At 42.2% G+C, this 20716-nt stretch overlaps 1 protein-coding gene across 5 annotated transcripts in view; it reads left to right on the top strand.

Annotated features, from left to right (window-relative positions):
- The window catches only part of znf469 (zinc finger protein 469), a 143157-nt gene that overhangs the window by 84828 nt on the left and 37613 nt on the right, over positions 1–20716 (top strand). For 4 of the 5 annotated variants that reach the window (XM_011607148.2, XM_029841166.1, XM_029841167.1 and 1 more), the window contains one exon: positions 20228–20416. The gene's annotated coding sequence lies outside the window, so the exon portion shown is untranslated. Of the gene's footprint in view, positions 1–2490; positions 2647–20227; positions 20417–20716 lie in introns of those variants that run through there. The other variant, XM_029841168.1, reaches the window with a different exon arrangement.

Genomic DNA, 20716 nt, shown 5'->3' with positions numbered 1-20716 from the left:
TCCCCTTGAAATTCCATCAAAGCTGATGTCTCTAATGACCTCAAACGTGACTCTCTGCAAAATTAACACCCAAAAAACGTATAAAACTTCATTCACTCCACCACCTCCCCATAATAACCACACATGTGGGTGGGGCCATAATCTTGTGTGGTTTAGTGTGATCTTGTGTTGTACTCAAGCCTCAGCCTGCATGAACTCGCCTGTCCCCTGCGGTGACTGTTGTTAGGGGCAGATGTTGAAGCAACAGACAAACTCTGGCTCTTTTCCTCTTTCCATTGCCCTCATATACACAAACTCATTCATTTAGTTCTTATCTTTGCCACTTAGTGATAGACAGCCTGGAAATAATGACCAGAGGGCTCAGATTTCTGTTATTTCCCACATGACAAACCTGCATTATTTATGGCCTCTTCATGGTCTCCTGGTAAAGAACATTTAGAGGATTTAGAGAATGTCAAAGAAATTTCTTCTTTTTTTGAGCACTTATTTTAAAGAATAACTCTGGTTGATTAATTTTCCAATGATTCTGCTCATGGCTTGTACAAGAATGTGTTTTTGTACTTCTTGCTGATGGGCACAAGATGATTATTATTGTGAATGTTTCCAAACTTCAACTACATGAAACACCACAGGCTTCCTTCCTCGCATTTTCCAGTCCACTGTATCATACCTTGTCTTCCTCTGTGGATGCTCATAAGCCATGTTCCAGCTGAAAATTGGCTAAAGAATTTCCACTCTGTGTGTGTGTGTGTGTATGTGTGTGTGTGTTTATTTGTTTATCTTCAGGCATCATGTAACAAACTGTCCCCTCGTAAATTCTTTCTAGATCACTTAGAGCTTCTTTACATTGTGCAGAATCCCTATTTCTCTCTCTCTGCATCCATACTGATGGGAAGGTTCTTATATCACTAGACAGATCAGTGTCACGTCAACTCCTTTGTGACACGTACATAAACCATGCATTCGCTGAGGCTCTGAGCCAAATGCATAGGCTGACTCTGATGAGAGCCAAGTTACAGTGATGATTTACATTTTATACATTCTTAACTGAAGTGTATTTACGTCTCTATACAGCTCTGCCAGTAAACACCAGTGATCAACACCTAAATATGTGTACAGTTGTCAGGTGTTATCACATTAGAAGCCTTGACATAATGTAACTTTGCGAATCAGGGAAGGAGAATTTTGAAATGCTTTTTATGAAACTATTGGGAACTGGGAAGTCTGCAGGGGCTTTTAGCAATGACCAGGAGTGGAAGGAAACCGCCAGACTCTTAAAGACTATGCTCTGACTCATAGGTCAAGGCTCTTTTTCTGTAAACAGGATTTTTCTCATAATTTCAGTTCTCGATCACAGGCCGAGCTCATACCCTGTGCTCTGCCTTTCTGTTATCTCCATCACTTTCATTCAAGGAGTGCTCGTCTCCCAGAGAGGAGAGGGAAGACTGGCATAGAGTCAAGAAAGATGAAGCAAGAGAAGCCTGTTATCTGTGAGTCTGGAAATTAGGAGTATGTGGGAACAAATCCATGTTGGAGATGTGGCTGTTGGGGACTGTTATGATATTTCCTGTGTGGTGGGGGTGCAGAGGCCACAATGATGGTGCACTTCATGGGATGAGTCTTCACAGAACTGGAAATTACTGTGAAAGCTGTATGTCATCCTCAAGTCTGAACTCCGCTCGGCTTGAACAAGTTATAGGATGCCTGGAGTTGGACTGAATACACTCTTCTCCTCTCCATCCCATCTGTCATTTGTTTTTACTGATTAAAAACGGTTTATCTGGAATCATCAATCTACCATTTTCATTTAACCACAGATCCATTAATGTCCCTTGCAAGATTCCTTGCAGGAGATTCCAGGGAGGTTTGGCCTTTAATGGACACACGCACTGCCTCGTAAGCATAGTGCATTCTTCAAATTCTGGAAAGACAGTGTCAACGCTATTAAAACCTAAAGTTAAAGGTGCATGCACTGCAGCTGGGAAGGCCATGTTACACAATCTCACATGGCGCAGTGAACGATCCATGAGCCGCCCTACACGTTTCTGCAGATTATCTATTAAATACCTTCAGTAGACCGTAGATTTATGGTTCGTTTTAACTGTAGATCCCTTCTGTTGCCATACAGAGTGCATCCTACTGCACACACACACACACGCACACACACATACACACACACATTCACAGCTGCACACCAGAGCAAGACCAAAGAAGAGCTACAGTATTGCAGATGTGCAACATAGGGGAGACAGAATAGTTTCAGAATGAAAGAGATTAACAGATCCTCTTGAAATGAAGTAGTTTTGGAAAAAGGTTGGTGGAAAGAGTGAATGAATCGGACAACAGCCTGGTTTTTAAAAAAAAAACTAAAGTTTTAGTATGCTGAACTGCTCTAATACAGTCTCTCCTCTGGAAGCTTCTGTCATGAGTCTGGGCAGGACTCAGTTGTCAGTCCATCCCAGCCTCCCTCCCTCCTTCATTTTCCCACCACTTTAGTCTGCTGCAACAGCGCTAGAGCCACACGACGACTACAGGTTGAGAAGTGAGAGAGAGAGAGAGAGAGAGAGGGCGAAGGGGAGACTGAGGAGAGGAAAGACTGATGCACACCTCATGCTGGAGTTTTGAGACACACTGCTGCACACAAAGGTGAGCTCAGACCAGAACACGGTAGCGGTTTGTGAGCCTTCCTGACGCACTGGAGCGTGCATGTGTGCATTTTAACTTTTGCGTCTCTGTGTAAACATGTGTCCTGGTGAAAGACTTGAATTAGATCTTTGAGCCAGGGGCTGTAAGCAGTGGATCAATTTCAGTGGAGCCTTTTTCTTTGAATCCATCTCAGTGAAGGCTGCTATTCATATTTCTGTGTATAAACCATCATGTGTCAGTATGCCTGTGTGACAGGTTTTTCTCGCCAAGATCACAGTTTGGTGTGTGTATGAATCACTGTGGAAATGAGTGCACGTGTCTCTGTGAGTGGCTGCTGCTTCTTTGACTTTAGCTGTTGAGGAAAAAACAGCTGCATAAGAACATTTTTCAGACAGACAGGCCAACATTGTGAGACTGTCTTGCTTTGCTTCCAGCCCATGGGTAACACCTCAGGACAGGAGCTTCCAGGGTGAGGCTGAAGGGTGGGTAAAACTGATAGAGGGGGGGTCATTGTGGAATGTCTAAGATTCTTCTGTAGCACCGTGCAGTGTGTGGGCAGTTAAAACAGCTAGCCCCCACCTCCAGAGCCCCTTAGTCAGCCTGGGTTCCCACTCCCATCGCCATACGCACTTCAGCTTAAGTCCCCTCCCCACAGCCACTTCACCCTCTCTGTCCTGTGAGTGGAACCTGCTCAGTCATGCCAGTTTGCTTCCTGATGCCAACCTAACTACCACATGTGTTTAAACCTCGGAAAATTATCCTCATAGCTAGCAGGTGCGGCATTCCCCCTGCCAGTGTGATGTTTTCCTTTGCCAGGTGTCCCATCTGCATGCCTGACCTAAGGAGACAGCAATTCTGCAGTATGTGAGTAGGCGTTTGTCAGTTAATTAGATTTTAAATCTATAAATTAGTGATCAACAGTCCAAGCACTCTTCATTATTTGTTATTTTCATAAAAAGGAAACGGTGTTGTTTGTTTGGGATGCGCTGATGATGAGCAGGTCATCGTTATAAGTTGTGCATAATCATACTTTTTACTTCTAGACTCAGAATAACAATGCTGCTGTTACCAAGGCACTGCGGGATTTCTATTTGGAACTTTTTCAGAGATACTGGCTGATTTCTAAGATCTGAGGCAGCTGCCTGGCACTCCACAGCATCCAGGTGTGCTGCGGTGTGACCTGAAAGTGTCAGATTATGTAAAAACACTGAATGAGACGGCCGTTTGCAACAAGTCTACATTAAAGATTTGCTGCCTGCTCCTTGTCCCCTCTCAAGATGCATCTTTGTAACATTTCTGGTACAGGGACTTTTAAATAAGAATCAACTTCATTCCAGATGTGTCCATATTCACGTCAGCACGAATGAGCATGGTAAGGTTTGCGCAAGGATTATGATAAGGGTTAGAAATGTTTACCAGTGTGTCATTATTTGACAACTTGGGGCGAGAATGGGCTTGGCCGATGGCGTTGTTCAGCAGATCATTCACTGTTGTTGAAATGAAAATTAACATCATGTTGCTGGCACTTGCATTCATTCCTCATTTACGGGCCCTGCAGCACCTCCGTGGACTGCTTCATCTTCCTCCTAACAGTAACTGGTTTTTTTAGTCGTGTCTAATTTAGAAGGTGAGTCGATTTTAGTCCTATCCAAGCGCATACTTTCATCTCACAGTTGTAGATTCTTGCAGGAGAGTGTAGAGCAAGACATACAGTGCATTCTCACAGCAAGGCAAAGCCAACTGATGCGAGCCTTTACTTGCTCCACCGAATTTATCACAGCTGCTACAATTGGATATCTGTGTGCCTTGAGGGATTTAAATTGTCAAGCACTGGTTAAAACTAAAACAGAAGTGACCTGTATAAGACTTCAAAAGTAGCGTAAGGGGTGTTCCCTGAAAATTCCGTGTTTTTCCTCTTTGCTGTCAAAGTGCTGGACTCGGGCCAGTTTTATAGACACATGTTCCATGGCATTAGACTGAACCAATAACAAAACTCTTCAACATTGAGACTTGCAACTGCTCGCTGATCGTCTTAATGCTAGCAGATATTGTTATCTAATATACATGCCAGATGTCATCATGCAGTTGCTGGCATGTATCATTATAAACACAGCAATAAGAACACATCGCTATGAAATATTTGCTGCTCAAAGCAGAGAAAAAAGTAAGCTTGGTTAATTTTTCCCCACTAATAGTCCACACTCTAAGCCACAGTGTGTGAGCCTGGACTTCAAAGAAGGAACACATGTGGACAGTTTAGCTCATTTGGCATTAAGCTAGCAGCTTTTGACAACAGGTTGCGTTCACAGTGCTGCTGTAACCCTTTGAAATGGGGTACATCTAACTTCTGGATGTTGGTTCCTGTTTTCCTCACTGACAGACATGAGAGTGTCAGGCTCTGGTTGACCACATTTGGAAGATTACTGGAAATGAATGAATGGCATCAGAGGCCACAAACATAGTTGGACTCCTGCATAATGATCATTAAACACCACAAAGCCTCGTGTAGACTCCAGCTAAGCATTTCCTTCCAGATGAGTGTTTCCTCTGCTAAGCTAAAAGCAAAAGTTCAAACCCATTTATTCACATGCTGGCTGCTAGTCTGTTGCAGGGTTTATATTTGCAGTTTATAGTTACAGTATCATGTTCATTTGCTGTCAATTTTAGAATCAAGCACTTGTCAGCTGAAATTTTACATTTCACTTTTTTTTTTTTTTGAGTGATGATGGTTTGAAATTATGTATGAGGAATGTTGATTTTTTTTTTTTTTCTACCTGGCCTAAATTTTCCTACATTTCCTCTCCAGTGTTGACTCCACTTGTCATAAATCCCCGTAGTAATCTGTTTAGAGTTGTTTAATGTTTCATTGCTTCAGTTTACAGAACACAGATGAAGAAGAAGGGAGATCCACATTTGTTGGAGACTTTTGTGTTCTTGCTGCTTCACGCTGTGAGGGTTGATTTAAACTGTGGAGAAACGGTTGAGCTACAGCTTTCGTTGAAAGTTCATCCTCTGTAACTTCAGGTTTGCTGTCGTGTGTTCTGTCCATGTTAAACACAGGTGTCCATCGTGTTTTAAGGTCCCAATAGTAAAGATTTCAGCTTTTTTTTCAGCTTGCAAACACAACATAAAAAACATGACCGTTGTATTTACTTTTTTAAATAGAATAGGTCTGTAGTATGTAGGCGCCCTGACCTGTGACCCCGAGGCATCAAAACTTCTACTGTGACCTTGTAATCCACTTTAGCATTTCCTCTGACATTTTAGCATCAGGAACATGCACTTACTTATCATTTAACTTACTTGCAGCAGCTTGAAGGCATGTAACACATGTGGACAGTTTAGCTCCACTAGAGCTTCCTGCCCAGAACTTTGCCCAGGTTCTTTAGTTTGAATCATAGTAAAAAAAAAAAAAAAAAGCACAAGAAAACAAAGATAAGTAAAATCAAAATTACCTCACTTGAAAATAAGGTATCTGTTGAAACTTCAGTCATAAAGTACCTCATAAAGTTGCTTTAAAAAAAAACAACTGTTGACAGGATATGTAATGAAGTTGTTGGAAGAAGTAAAAACACGAGGCCAAGGAAAAGCCACATTACTGAATTTAAAATATAAATATAAATGCATTTAATCATGATGAAACTGATCAGGTTTTGTGTTGTATAAGTAAGAGAACAAGTAAATGTTTGGATATTCTACAATATATTTATGCAAGTACACCACTGGTTAAAACAGAAAATGCATTAGATTTAGGCCATCTAAACTAATTCAGACCGAATGCTGATGCATTCACAAATTTAGCTCTTTTCTCACTTTCTTTTTTTCATCTCTGTTCTATGAAATCCTTAATTTCAGAAATAATTTCCTAATTTCAGTCCATTCCACTGTAATGACTATGAAAGACAGTTGCACATCTGCATGCACATTATAAACATCTGCCTTTCTTTTGCATCCCCGCCCCTTCTAAACAAAACTAGAGCAAAATTATACAGAAAATTGGAAAAAGCTTTTTTGTTTGTAAGGTTTAGGGGAAGATTGTTCCAGAAGAAAAGTCATGTTGGGAGTATGCTTACAAAACAGAAACTTGCAGCCAGCGTCATACTGGTATTTTTTATATTAGTCCTCTGAGTTTACTCAGTCTTAAAAGTTAGCTGCAGTATGGATGCCTCCTCAAGTTGTTCTCATTCAGTTAGCAAAACAAAGAAATGCATTAATAAAGACTTGACAAGATTAAGTGACTAATATGATGTGAATTTCCTCCTATGCATGCGTGTGCTCATGTGCAAATGGGTGGGTGTGTGCACGTGTGCGTGTGTGGTTGCAGGGTTCAATCTGTGCGCCCGTACTTGTTTTGCATGTGTTCGTCACAACAGTGAATGTCCTAAACTCCATGTGGTTGCTGCTCTGCGGTCTCAAGGGCTAAATGAACTCAAATGTCTCTTTCATATGCGCGCACACACACACACAGAGGCAAAGACACACTTCAGCACACCTCTAGGTGAGTCCCCGTGGCTGAGTGCCCAGTGTGTCACCAAACCACACAGCAGTACATTCCCAGACTCTGAGAGGTGGATTAAATTAGCCAAGTGGAACACTTGCATGTGTAGATGGTGGGAGTTTTTGTCTGATTGCATCTGTGTGTTTATCTGCATCTGCACACAAACTCAGTCTGGGAGACTTGTTCCAACCGAAGGTGTGTGGGAGGAACAATCATAGCTAGCTTCAGTTTAATTAGTCCGTGTGAGTGTTCTCTGGTCAGCTCCCATTGGTCAGCTTTTTATGACCGTGCCACATGCCCATTTCAGATTGTTTAATGCTATGTTTGTAGCTCGACTCAGCTGGGCCCGACCTGAATTCTTTGCCTGTCAGTAAATTCTGTATCAAGATAACTAGCAGAGAAGCTTTTTGGATTATTAGTGAAGAACGAAGAGCCATTTTGATCTAATTCATAGCTGGAATTGGCATCAAAACCTACCAGAGCATCCGAACACTACTGGAAATAGATCAACATGATTGCCTTGTGTCTCTGAACACTGATCCCATGTCCGCCGCTGCTTGCACCAAGTTCTGACTGTGTCGATGCCTGACGTTCAAAGTATGTGTCACCCTAGTTGGGATGTTTGGACTCATGCGCTGATGTCCTCCCACTTCTTCTCCATGATGAGTGTAACAGGAATCAATGGATACACTGACTGTTTTGGTCAGTCTGGTGGGCCATTAGTCACATCAGGGCAGTTATTAGTCAGGATCCATCCATAGAAGCCATCTGACCAGGGACGCGTCTTCAGTTAAACGCTGACCTGAATAACAATGTTCCAACAGTCTGTCTGTCATCTGCCTGAAATTTGTTCTGAAGATGAACATCTTCACATATTATGGAGCAATTCTGTCTTTTCTTTGAAAAATACAAACAAGCAGAAAAAGCATCACCAACTAAAACTTGGTTGACAGAGGCAGTTAGAGGACAGTGATGGCTGCAGATGTCCAAAAATATATAGAAAATGTACATTATTGGTAATGGTCCCAACTATCTGCTGTTGTGTTCTTGTGAGCTCAAGTGGGTGGATGCAAATACAGCATCGTATCAGGAGGTCCACCATCTTCAGGACTGTCCTGCTTGCAAAGCAGCTGGAGAGTGTCATCCTGAGCTGAATTTTCTGTTGCCTCTGGTACCAATTTGTCCCACATAGTGGATGTCAAACACAGTCAATCACATCTCAGATATGACACTGTTTCCAAGGGAACTGCATTGTGATCATTACCACTGTGATTGAAGCGGACAGGAATTTTAACGAGAGCCAATATCTCATGCAGCTTCAGGCAGAACTTCTGAGGACTGACGAGTGCCGTTGTGCAAAACAAAAGACCATCGAGCCATATTTTGCTTGAATCATTGACTGGAAACTTTACAGTTCTAAGACGGACAGCCAAGGAGTTCATTATGCTGCTGGACTATATATATAAACCTTTTAATAATGTTTGTTGTGTTTACTATAGTAACTGTGCGTGTGTGTTAATAGCTCGATGATCAGTTCCCCAATAATGCCAATTGATCCTCACGGCGCTGATTTCCAGTCCGAAGCATTACAGCCATCAGGAGTGAGTCACTGCAGATGTAACAGAGGAAGAAGAACTGCAGAGAGAGTCTGAGCAAGCAGTGATGTGCTGAGGTAGAAGAGAGGAGCAGGATGCCACCATCTGTTACCCACATGTACACCCCACAGCAGTCACATAAATCTCAGCCCTACAAGTCTGCATTCCGCCCAGCCACCTCAACAGAAATGTCTTGCATAGGCAGCGTACTGAGCCATTATACTTTTACAAAATGCTAGGGACGCTGACCTGATCTCAGGGGAGGGTGAGAGATGGCCTTACATGCTTTATCACCTTTGAAGATACAGCTTGATTATAGTTGTAATCACATACCCCCTATGCTATGAAATTTGATCTGTGCAGGTTTCACTGCCCCCTCCAACCGGGAACTAAACTCATGTACAAGTTCCTGATGTTGGGAGCAACTCACAGAGTCAGAGACTACAAATGGGGGAGCAAGAATTCAAACCTTCAACCTTGATGCTTTGAGGTGATAGCACTGAATCACTGGGTCAGCATTTCAACAGCATTTGGACATTTAAATGTGCTTTTGTCACACTCGATGAATCCCAAATTTTTAAGTCGATGAATCTGTTGGAAAATACTGATTTCAGGGCAGACGTACACACAGATAAAGGTCATCTTGGACAAGGTCACACGTGGGAATGTGTGGATGCTAGTCTGCAGCCCTTTCATATCAGTTCCTCCCACACTCTAGTATTTCTTAGGAAAAGACCAGCTTCAGGGTTAATATCAAATGTTATGACTGTTCTCCAAATATCTGATGCTGTACTCCCTCCTACAAACACATACCTGAGAGAAACAAAGAATATTTTTACATGACAGAGCTTAAGTCATTTCCCACTTTCTGACTATAGTGGGGGTTTCTGATTTTCACTTGATACCCAAAAGTTCTCCAGTTAAAGGAAGTCTTCTTATTATTTAAGGGTTTTTATGTTGAACTTATTCTAAAATGGTCCAGCCTCGTTGACACCTCGTATTGCAAATTACAGAGTTGAAATAGAAAATAAGGGTTTTGTGGGACATTGTCTCAGACATAAAGTGACAGGAGCAAAATCATTACGCAATAATAATATTTTCCATCTTTCAAATGCGGGCATGGACTATGTGTCCCGACAGTCTGATTTCGTGGAAAATTCTATCGATCGAAATGATCTGGTAAGGAAATAGTGTAATAATATAGTAGTCACAGATGAGTCACCACTAATTTCACCTTCCCGTTAAATGTTCGAGTGCACCATTCCTGGCAGAGTCCATAGGGGCACTGACGGGGCCGAGTCACGATACTGGAGGCATGCAGCATTACAGATGTGGAGAATGTTCCAGAAAAAACATCATAACCCTAACCCTAACCCATTTTTATTAGTTACTCCGCGGTGATCAGCGGAATTGGTTTTAGAACAACATCTCAGCAGTCATTCCATCGTTTTATTTAAGGACAAAATAATCAGAGGGTGCCACTTCTGCGTGTCAGTCACCAGCCCCTCATCTGTATGATCCTGCTCTAAGCCATAGCCAGAGTGGCTGCTTGCCTTATCCGCTCCTTTCCAATTTAATTGAAGACCATTGGGAATAAGGCAGAGAGCCTGGGGATCTGAGGTATTATTCCTCAACCTGCGAGACCGGCTATTAATATCCCATTTCGGCAAATATATGAAGAAAATGGCCAACTGATGAAAACCTCAGATTCCAAGGTTGCCACTAGGTTGACTTATGACCCCCCCCCCCAAAAGGCCCGCTGGCTGTGTGCCAGTGATTAAAGGATTCAACTCTTTCCCTGCTAATTGTGTTTCAACATTATGAGACATTTTAGAGAAGGTGCTTTTGTACCACATCTTTCTGCAAAAAGCAAAAGTACAAGTATCCAAGTACAGTAGAAGGTATTGTAGATTTATGGTACTTTATCTCATCTGGATGGGCTGAGTCTGCAGGCAGTCACATGTTCAGCTGACAGCTGCAGGACACGGGACAGATGTGACTTCCTGAATACGACCTACTGACTCTGCTGCCAAGCTAGACTAATCGCAGCTGGAACTATTTCACTCAGATATGATACGATCCAAAGACATTTCATAATCAGGGATATTGTCCCGAATGTGGTCGACAAAGAAATGTCCTTAAGGTTGGATCAAGCATCTGAGGAGCCCAGCTGGATGAATGTACTGAAGTATTTGAGGATTTGCATTATCGGTCTAATAGAGACGAGTAGAGTGTGGGGTTCGCTATTGGTGTTCAGCATCACTTGCTGCCATTAAACAAATGCTTGGTCAAGCCAGAGGGTGCAAATAGATTCAACTTTCACTTAAAAAGGAGTTGCTCAGCAAATTCAAATGATTACATACTTTAAGAAAATATTTTGTAAAAGATTAATGGCCAAGGAACTTTTGTCATACCACAACTGGTGATCATGCTTTCTAAAAGGACTTGTTCATCTCCCCAATCTCTTTTTCTCTTCCACACTTTTCCTTTCATCTGCAGCCAGATGTTTTTGGACATGTACGATATATAAAAAAAAAAATCCAGGAAGGAGGAGAAGAAAGAAAGGGCCATTCTGAGGGAATATGGCTGGGATTAATCTGGAAATACTGTTTTACCTCATCTGAACCAAATTACGGGTCTGAACTCGTTGTCCTCAGCAAGCCGGCACACAGCCACCGCAGCCCAGATGGGCAAGGAGTGGTCTGCAGATCTGTCACTGTGACCACGGTGTGCACATGAACCCCTGGTTATTCAACAGCTCTCCTTTCATGCAGCAGATCAGAAGCACTTCTTTGTTATCTTTGGACTTTATTTTAGACCCAGAGACAGTGTCTCAAGAGGAGCCAGAATTTTTTTTACTCTTTCCTTCTCTGCTGCGTTTGTCTTGCATGTTTGCATGTCTTAGGAAAACTGAGGAGGAGCAAAAAGAGAACCGAGAACATGCTAATGCCGAAAAAGATATGATTGGGGAATATGAAAAATGAACATATCTAATTACTGGGATGTTGTTGGGTATCAAAGGCCATGAATTCTAAAGTTAGAGTGGAGGTGTTGGCCTGTCGTGTGGTTAAGCACTACAGAGGCTTGTGGTTTCTCCTGTTGAGGAACAGAAGCCAACACAACCTCTCACTGCTGCTCAGGAATTTAGAGGTGTGAATGTACACACTGCAAGGAAACTCTGGCCCACCATCTCTTCCTCACCCATAAGTGAACAGTTGTGACTCAGGTGTTTCTCCGGGCTTCACACAAAGATAGACAGGAGACTCAAAGAGACCCCAGATAGACATACTGTATGACTATTATGTAATGTTAGTGGTTAGAGGCACATAGTCAAGCTCTTCTTGATACGGTTGTTTATATTTCCACCTGTCAGAGATAAAGGTGTGTTTTTATTGGAATAGTTTAGGTTGGTGAAAAGTGCACAAAAGTATGGATGATTCTGTTACATCACCGTGCCATACTGGGATGGTGTACAGCTGAGAGAGCCACTTTTTTATTCAGTGGATCATCGTGTCTGTTAAAGGAGGAAGCTGTTTGTCTTCCTCTATTGATTCCAGTTTTCACCTTTAAAGGATTTACAAGAAAAAGGAGATCTGGGATTTATCTCCAGCGGTAATCTATCTGAGACGATTCATAAATTATAGCACAGATGCTTTTGGTAAGAGGTCAAGGAAAACGAAACCAACAGAAATGTAACCTGAGAGGACGGCAGGATGTGGAGACCTTCAGGCATGAGCCAACATAACTAACTCAGCAAATCACACCAAATTGTACAGCTTCGCTCACTACATTACATTATAGGCACATTATAGTAACTAGCAGAGTAGCTTTATAGCATTATTGATTGATTTATGGGAAACAAAGTATTCTAATAGAGATGACATGTTAAAGGACAAATGGATCAACAAGAGACTGCATTACCTTCCTTCTTAGTCTCCTTATCATGAGTGGATGAGCTTTAAATATCTGTTGTAATTTGAATAATATCCTGCTGCTGGAGAGCTCACTTTTCCTGAAGTACAAATATTGTAAAGATATTTTCGTGTTTGACAGCTTAATGGTTGGATAGCACACTCGGACAGCCTGTAGTATTTTGTATAACGTCCACATGTTTCATATAATATGTTAGGAGAGTGTCAGTATCGATATTTTATGACAGGAGAGTTTGGAGTGGAAGAGGATGAAAAAACTACTTTCAGTTATTGCCGCAGTCGTGTCTATGTGTGTCACTCACATGTGCTGCTTGTCAGCTGGCATGACAGGCACTTTCTGGGGCCCTGGGCCAGTAGGGGGGCCCTCATGAAAGCTGGTAAACATTTAATTACAGCAGCTGCAGTAAAAGGTGAAAGATTACAGTGGAAGATCTGACCCTAAGACTCTCCCCCAGACACAACTCATCATACCTGTCACAAATTGTGTCCATAATAAAGTCTGACAAGGCCAACCATTGAAGCTGCATGAAGAAAGGTTGTCAAAGTTGCAACAGACCCTGGTTAGAGTGGCAGGTTAGGTTTATTATAAAGATTTCTATTGTCATATGCAGAGTAATCACAGGAGCAATGGCTGTCAATGAACTTCCTCCTGTAGTTCTCAAGCTCTGTCCTTCATGCTCCAACAAGAGTATACAATAGAATTAAAAAGAAGGGTTTTTTTTGGTTTTTTTTAAGTTTTAAAAAATAATCCAGAGAATCAGTGTATACTACTTTGAGTTGAGCAAATAACACGTGTATCATCGTTAGGCCCTCCTGTTGGAGAAGAACTTCCACATCACGTTATTTCACTTATTCTTTAACTTTCAGTGTCAGTTGACGTGTTGGCTGCCCTGTGGGGTACGATAACTTGGTAACATGTAGAGAAAAGCCCACATTTCAAGTGGAATTATTAACATAGGTATTGCTCTCAGCATGGAAGGTAAAGCTAGTATGACAATTTAGGCTGTCCTCTCTAATACAGTCTTATTCCACAGACCTAAACTACTGTATTTATCCCCTCACTTGCATCTTTTCACATTTACTTGGGTGCATTTGTTTGACCTCTGACCCCATAGGAGAGGCCAGTGTGCCTGTGACACGGCCAGTCGTAGGCGGCTGAGTGGTTTTATACTGAAACTGGCATTATCTGCATCTTCTACTCCTCTCAGTGGACAGGGCCACTAAATATACCCTGTGAGGCCTTCCCAGGCTCCTCTGGGATGGAGAGATGCGGCCACTGCTTGGGCCGAAGGCCAATGACATGGCTGACGACTTCCACGGAAAGTATTTTTAAGGTCAATTACAGGGTACAGTGCCTTTAGATGGCTGGCTGATGCTAAGGAGGCCTTATATTAAAGGGTTATGTGGAGGAGGACCAGAGAAGTCTGCATTTGCTCATCCCAGCTCCACTGTTACCACACACTCACTGATGCAGCATCCCCATCTTTACTATTGTCATGTTTACACTGAAATTCAAATCCAGGCCTCTCATGTAAAGCAGTTGTAATCCTGTAACTGCAGTTCTTGCATGAAAATGCTATATAGTTACATTAAAGGCTGCATTTTGGACATCAGTCCTGTAACAAAAGAGCAGATGTGTGATTTTATACAACATATTGCACTGACATGTTTGGTCTAAATTCTTTGGTTATTTTTTGCTTCTTTTTCATATAAAGGAGGGATGGCTTCCTTGAAGCTAAACTCCAGAAACATTATAACACATTGTGTTCTAGGAGTTTGTTGGATGTCGGTCGTTGTGTCCTTACCGCTCAAAATTCAGATCTGGAGTTTCCATCAGCCGCTATTTAGCCTGATAGCAGCTGATCCAATGCTCTTGCTAATGGTTGCAGAGTCATCCATGGATAGAAATACTGGTAACTCACCGACCATCTATCATCATTCTTTTTTACAGAATAAAAGTAAATAGTTATATTTTAAATAGGTGAGCATTAGTCTTTCAATCACCTAAGGTGTGTTTTGCTTAGACTTGCTTAGAAAACACAAACCTCAATATCAGCAATGTCATAATGAGTTATGTAACTTCATAGTAACAGTGATAGTGTTAGGACACGTCAATTATAATGAAAGAAATAAGTCACATAATCCTGACTGCTGATTTTCATGCTGCTACTTACATGGATCCTTTTCAGCAAGCAGGCAGGCTTCATTTTCCTGGATGGGAACAAAGTCTCAACAGAGACTACCATAACATGTAACTATGTCATCCACACAGACACAGACAGATAATAAACACAGAATAAGCAACCCACTTGTTGCTCATTAGAGGGCTTATCTTCCACTGACTCACACACTCGCCCTCCTCTATCTGGATAGGCCACACACGGAGAACCACACAGCTGACCAGCACTCAATATAAATGAACATCCAGTCAGATGATTTGGTTCTTTTCATGATTCATACCAACACTCCAGCAAGCCATAAATACAGTCCTGTCAAAATGTTTTCTACCCCACAGTGAGGGGAGTGGTGGATGGCACAGTAGACAGCATTCACATCTCTGTGTGTTTAGAGGGAGCAGAGGTCGGGTTGGGACTGGTGGCTTTGGTCTCCAGGAGTGAAGCACTGAAGGGACAAAGGCGAGGGGAAGGACTGAAAGGCCTATTTGTGTAGATGATGGTAAGGTTTGGTTTGCTCCAGCTCTACAAAAGTTGACTGGTTGGCCTGTCCATGCCACCCTGTCTCACCCAAGACACTCTACCTAGATGAGGATTGAAGAGAAAACATCATGTACTTTAATTTTCATCCAGACTAGCATTAGATTATTAGCTAATGCATATTTTACCATAATTCAGTCAGTTATTGTGTCAGAAGTTCAGAAATTATTTTATTTGACAAACATAGCGTTCCTGAAAGCTCCAGCTGTGCCTCTGATAGATGCCTTCTACACAATGAACAATACAGGCTTTTGTCTAGATAGTTTTAGTTAACCAAACTAAACAAGGTTTGCTGTACTTTAGCTTTTTTCAGTGTGAAGTAATTGATAGTTTGCAAAGCTGTGCTTTCAAAATAGATTCCCCAGGAGTGATTACATCCTTTCTGAATGGTTTACATTCTTTTGGGAAGTAGTGCATGTGCAACTTTCTTTATTTGGTGCTGTGCACAGTTTGTTTCATAGGCCTGTATTTGATTTGTAAATTTCTACATACTAGATTTTTTTTAAATAATTGTCAAGGTAATTCATTTGTAAAACATTAGCCAACTGGTGATGTATTCACCAGCGCTAACCATAGTGCAGTAATGATTCGCCACAACAACAATCTATATCCTTACCAAAGATTTTTTTTAAAAAAATCAAATTTTATGTATTTGAGCTTAAATGAAATCATTCCATAAAAAGGTTCTCCTATGATAGTATATTTTTAGGAATAGTTTCTTCTTTTTAACATTTCTTCATAAAGTTCAGACACTTTGTGAGTCTATTTCTCCATTTTCAAATGTCCTCATTCACCTCTAACCCCCCCAGTCCTCCCCATCTTCCACCGAGCCCACACCCCCATACCTTGTCTCTCTGGGAACGTAATCACTGCCGGTCCACATGGCAGAGTGAGTACACGTCACCAAACTGCTAAGTCCACATGCCGGGGTGCCCCGTGTTTGCCCTGGGGAGAGCATGGACGCTGGACTCTCCAGGTCAGAAATGGCACACCAGGGTGTGATGGGCTTTGCTCTGCTGCTCCCGGTTATCCGAAGTGTGAAATTCCCAGAACTGAGGGCCGCTGAGCCCAACAGCAGTCACGATCACCTGCTTGAATTTAAACCCTCATCTTTCTGGGGCCCTTCTTCACCTCCAGCCCCTGAATGTTGTCTGTTCCTGCTAGGAGGTCTTAATATTTTTGCTTTAACTGGTCAAGGTGTAGAAGAGTGAGTCATTAGGAAGACTGTCACCACATGTGGTCACCCTCATTGGCCTTTATTTAGAATTACAGCGTTGGTGGCATCAGGGAAGCCTTTCATTGGGGCTCTGGGTGTGTCGCCAACTTGACCTAGAATGATCCTCAGTGCAGCTCCAGCAAAATCCGCTATGGAATCATTTTACATCTCGAAGGAAACACAGATCTCCTACTGTTCTTCATAGTCTGTCACATCAAAACAACTTCATGCATGTCAGGAGTATTTTTCCTCTATTTGTCATTGGATAAAAATGTAGTTGGTGAATGTCTGAATGGTGGAACTTATGTAGTGGCTATATTTAGCTTTATGATGTATTTACTAAAAGCTGTCAGGAGGTCGACAGCGGCCTACATGCAAGGTATACTCAAAAATGTCTCATTTTGTGATTCTGGTTTCGGCCTCTGGAGGGAAGTTTGAATCCTCACAGCTTATTAAATGTTTTATATGTTTGTCTTTCACTGTTTTATATGAATTTCTGATGGTGAGAGACCAGTGCCATTTAGACTTCCTGGATTATTCTTGGCAGACTGCAGATATTTAATGTAACAATTTATATCCGTCCTCTGTAACTTATATGAATGTAGTATAGTCTTCATATTCATCCTTATAATTAATATTGTGTTCTTCTATTGCTTTTTTTTAGTGCTTTTAACATCCATCTTTTTTGTGCATGTATAATATGAGTTTACCGCTTGTATATTTCGAACAGATTTATTAGGGTTGGGGCATTCAAAAAATAGGTTTAACGAAAATCTTTAGCAATTAGTGATATTCTAAGCCTTCTGGCTTGTTACAGAGTGTATTTTTTAATGAGAACATCACAATGAAATCAGTTGCAAGTAATTAGCAGATTTTCTTTTCCAGCAAGTAACATGAAGCTGTTTAGACCCAAGGACAGAATTCAGTTAACAGTCACAGGATTCCAGAGAAATTATCCCATTTGTTATCTTTAACAGTTTGTTTAATTTTCCCATCTAATTATTTCACAGCACGTTTCATGAAATTAAATGAATGCTTAAAGTAAATGTGGGAGCAGCCACTCCTAAAAAGGATCTCTAAACATTTGCGAGGTACTCTAACCTCAGTTATGAAACTAAGGGGGCAGAAAGGTTCATCCTCTCCAAAACAGCAACAGTGACATTGGTGAGACAGACATTAGAAAAACTATGCTTGATATGTGCGCAGCTCACCTCTGCCCCTAGTGGCGCACTAGAGTGAAACTTTTCAGCAGTTTTCACTAAACCTAAACTTGACCTAAAGAATTCTGCTACCATGTCAGTCAGTGCATCCCCACGCATGTAAACCTGCTATTTTCTTGCATTTCAGGTGGTCACACTGGCTGCCCACTCATCTTAAGGTCACTTCATCCTCTTGTGAACCAGGTTTAAAGATCCACGCTGTAAAGTCCTTCAAGCTCAATCTTCAATTCTGTCTTGTCAACTTGAGAAAGAATGTCCCTATTTCTGCTCAACACGATGCCCAAAGATTTCAGTTACTGTCAGCAAGTCCAGGAATAGAACCTGCGTCATAACGCGTAAAGTCACTTGGCTGTTTTGTCGTATGGGCTAAATGTTTTTCATTTTTAGTATTTTTTAGTAATCATAAAATATCTGCATTCCACTCACATAAAAATAGAAAAGAAAATTAATCCAGCTCCTCATTTCACTGATACTAGCCTGTATTATTTTTTTTCCATATTCTTGTCATTGAGTGAGACAACTCTTAATTACACAGTAGAAGGTAAACAAGCAGCAGTTTTCAGATCTTAGATTAGTCTTAGATTTTTGCAAGCAAAGCCCCATATTAAAGACATAAAATGCCTCAGAAAGGCTAAGCGTGTCTTTGGTTTTGGAGGATTAGCGTTTCTTAGGAATGAGGTGCACTAAACTGAGTTTGTCTGCCCGTCTCTGTTGTCCCTTGAGCAACCCACTTCAGCTGTCTCAAAGCCCAGACCAGGCATTCACAACCTACAATGAAGGCAGCTCATAACCTTAAGTACTGTTTTGTGGACTGCTTAAATTTGATGCCACGGTGAGTGTCTGTGTAGGTGTTAATGCAAGTGTGGGAGGTCCATATAATCCCTCATTACCTCATCTTGATTTGAGAAAAAAATGCTTCCTTTTTATTGCACCAAACAGCCCCCTTTTTTGCCCCACAGGAAATGTTTTTAATTATTCTTAAGATTTCCCTGTTATGACTTTGTTCCCAAAGATGGTGCTGTGTTTTTTGTTTTTTGTTTCAGTTTATTCAAACTGAACAGCCGTAGAACTTAAGTAATAGCTGAGGTTTGGTCTGAAGGATGAGCAGTCAGTGGGTGTTGAGATGAACTGTGTACTGTCTTTTCATTTTCTGCAGGATCAGGGTTTAGCTGTTCAACAGTCTATGAATTAAAGCTGACCTACAAATTAGTTCCCTCAGATCTTTGGAGAATCGTTCCTTTGAAGATCTCTTTGGGTGCCGCTTCATACAGAGCATCTGAAGACACCACATACACCATCGCTGCTGCCAAATCTATATGTGTTAAATGAATCAGCCCTGCATGCTGAAAAACCTCAAACTAAGCCCTGTTCATTTGCTTTCTTCTTTTAGTTTGCACCTCTGTCTTTGTGTGCCATGGCCCAGTTTTAACTGGCAGACTTGGCAGGGCTGAGTTTATGTGTGGTGGCTCTGGGGGCAGGGTGCAGCGCTTGCCTGGGTTGAGCGTACCCAGCCCCTCATAATTACAGACAATAAACAGCTAGTGCTTTAAGGCCTATTTTCCTCATCAAAAATAGAGACAGAGCGCTCACTTTGGATTATGCAAGAACTGCAGAGGGGAAGAGTGTGGCGATGGATTATCACTGTTATTTTTATTTTGCTGTTGATGATGGAAACCGGTTGCAAAGAGACAAAGAAGATTTTTTATAGACCCCAGAGTCCCACCCCCAACACATGCAGATACTTTGGGATGTGCTCATTTTAACGCTCTCCATCACAAGTCACAACCTTCTCTGAATTGTGTTTGTTTTGCTCATTTTGACTCCTTAAAACGGTTGCTTGCCAGTCCTTCCTTGTTTTCTTTCCATCTGTCCTCCCCTCTGTCTCACTCCTCTCTGTCTCAAGTGAATCCCTGCTGCTTCACACTCTTGGCTTGGTTCAGTTTCTCCTCTTTCTCCTTCCCTTTTTTCATTTTACTTCATAATTTTTATGGCCTACCCCTCCATCCTCCCATGCACTTGTGCACATACATTTTATCATGACTTTACTTAGCTTCAGTAAAAAGGCCTGTCCTCAATGTAAACCCTGAGCACTGACATGTCATTTAATGGGCTCAAACCATATATGCCATCACTCTGTCCCTTCATCTTCCTCCTCGTCTCTCCCTGTGCACCGCACAGCACAGGCCAGCCATGGGATGGGAGGTTTTCTTTGGCAGTCTGCTTCCCCTCTTTTGGCTGGGACAGGCCCTGGAACATGCTACTGGCTGGGAGTGTGGAAGGGAAGCAGGGAGGTAGAGAGGGGAGGAGAAGGGGGTAGGAAGGGAAATGGGGTTTGGGAGGAGGGAGACAGGAGGGGTGGAGGCGTGGTCTGCAGCTCGTAATGAAGTCTTCTCTTTTCATCCTCAGAAGGCAGAGTGTGAGCGGACGGGCCCGGGGTCTGTGCAGCTCCACTGCTCTCTCTGCCTGTAACGTTCCACTCTGTGCTGCCTGTGTGTCCATCTGCCACAGCTGACAGATACAAACACACCACAACAACAGGGACCACTACAGTCATGAGGCTTTCCCGTAATTTGGTTCCACACCATTGCTCTTGAGGTAAGCCCATCTTCTACTTATTTACTGTCTCCCCACCGTCCTTGACTGTCTGTCTGCCTGTCTGCCTGTCTGTCTGTGTCTGCGGTTTGTTGTGGTAGGGGGTAGAGGGGTGGGGGTGTAATAGGGGCTGTCCAAGTTAGGGCCCTCCCACTTTAAATGCCTCAGTATGTGTGCACATACTGTATAGTAATGTGGGTAGGTGTGTGCATGTGTCAGAGTGCATACATTACTGTGTGTGCGTGCGGGGTGCAGTGTTTATGTATGAATGCAGACTGAGTCAGCGTTCACTGAAAGGTTTAT

Source organism: Takifugu rubripes, chromosome 9 (assembly GCF_901000725.2).
Source record: "Takifugu rubripes chromosome 9, fTakRub1.2, whole genome shotgun sequence".
Classification (NCBI taxonomy): domain Eukaryota; kingdom Metazoa; phylum Chordata; class Actinopteri; order Tetraodontiformes; family Tetraodontidae; genus Takifugu; species Takifugu rubripes.
The sequence above is the reverse complement of the archived record's forward strand: the minus strand, read 5'-3'. Positions and strand labels throughout refer to the sequence as shown.